At 35.8% G+C, this 1,290-nt stretch overlaps 1 protein-coding gene across 8 annotated transcripts in view; it reads right to left on the reverse strand.

Moving 5' to 3' along the window:
* The window catches only part of FAM126B (family with sequence similarity 126 member B), an 81,651-nt gene that overhangs the window by 62,173 nt on the left and 18,188 nt on the right, over nt 1–1,290 (reverse strand). For 2 of the 8 annotated variants that reach the window (XM_017545246.2, XM_017545250.2), the window contains exon 2: nt 352–420. The exons of 4 other annotated variants lie outside the window; for them this stretch is intronic. The gene's annotated coding sequence lies outside the window, so the exon portion shown is untranslated. Of the gene's footprint in view, nt 1–351; nt 425–1,290 lie in introns of all 8 variants that reach the window. 2 more of the 8 variants (XM_017545248.2, XM_017545249.2) reach the window with 1 other exon arrangement.

Below are 1,290 nucleotides of genomic sequence, written 5' to 3' on the forward strand. Positions count from 1 at the left end.
AAAAAAAAAACCAGTATAGCCATAACAAAAATTAACATAGACATTAAAAGGAAGGAAAATCACACACTAATTTCACTCATGAACACAGATGCAAAAATATCAATGAATTAGCAAATAAAATCTAGTACTATACATACAGAATGCCATATATAAAAAAGAATTTACTCCAGGCATATAACAGCAGTTCAGGAAAAAATTCATATGATCATCCAAATAGGTATAGGAAAAGCATGTCACGTTCAATATTCAGTTATAACTGAAAAATTCATTTATATTGAAAAATTCATGAACAATATCCATAAAAAGATGACAGCAAGCATCATAGTCAATGGTAAAATATTGAAAACTTACCCCTGGAGGTTGAAAACAAGACAGAGATGACCATTATCACCACTTCTATTCAACATTGTACTGGAAGGCCTAGCTAGCACAATAAGGCAAGAAAAACAAAAGGAATAAGGACTGGAAAAGAAGAAATGTTATTATTCACAGACGATATAATTATATACCAAGAAAACCCAAAGAATCTATAGATTATTAGAATAAGTGAATTTATCTAAGTTTCTGAATATAAGGTTAATACATGATAATCAATTGTGTTTCTATAAACCAGACACAAATTTTTAAAAATGCATGGTAACAATAGCATTAAAAAAAATAAGACTAGAAATAAATCTAACAAAAGATGTGTAAGACCTCTACACTGAAAACAAGAAAACATTTTTGAGAGAAAATAAAGATAGTCTAAATAAAGCAGAGGATATACCGCGTTCTTGAATTGGGAAGACTCATGGTTAAAGATGTCAGTTCTCCCTCAACTAATCACTCCCTTTAGGAAGCATGTGTATTGCCTAATCTGCCATTGCGTGGGGTGGGGGTAGGAAGGCTGTAAGGTACTAGCACAAAAGCCAGCCCAAAACTGAGATTGGACCAAGACCACGGAGAACACCCCCATCCTCAAACATGAGCCTAACACTAAAGAAAGAGAAAAAGTGTGAGGAGAGAAGGGCCTTCCATTTTTCAACAAGATGGAGTGACATGAAGTGAATTTACTTTCTTGCCTGAATTTAAGACATGGAAGAAGGCTGGGCATGATGCTCATGTTTGTAATCCCAGCACTTTGGGATGGCAAGGCAGGTGGACCACTTGAGCTTAGGAGTTCGAGACTAACTTGTGCAACATGGTAAAACCCCCTCTCCACAAAAAATACAAAAAGTAGCCTAGTGCAGTGGTGCACACCTGTAATCCCAGCTACTTAGGAGGCTGAAGCAGGAGAATCACTTGCGCCTA

This window comes from Cebus imitator, unplaced genomic scaffold (assembly GCF_001604975.1).
Source record: "Cebus imitator isolate Cc_AM_T3 unplaced genomic scaffold, Cebus_imitator-1.0 Scaffold178, whole genome shotgun sequence".
Classification (NCBI taxonomy): Eukaryota; Metazoa; Chordata; class Mammalia; order Primates; family Cebidae; genus Cebus; species Cebus imitator.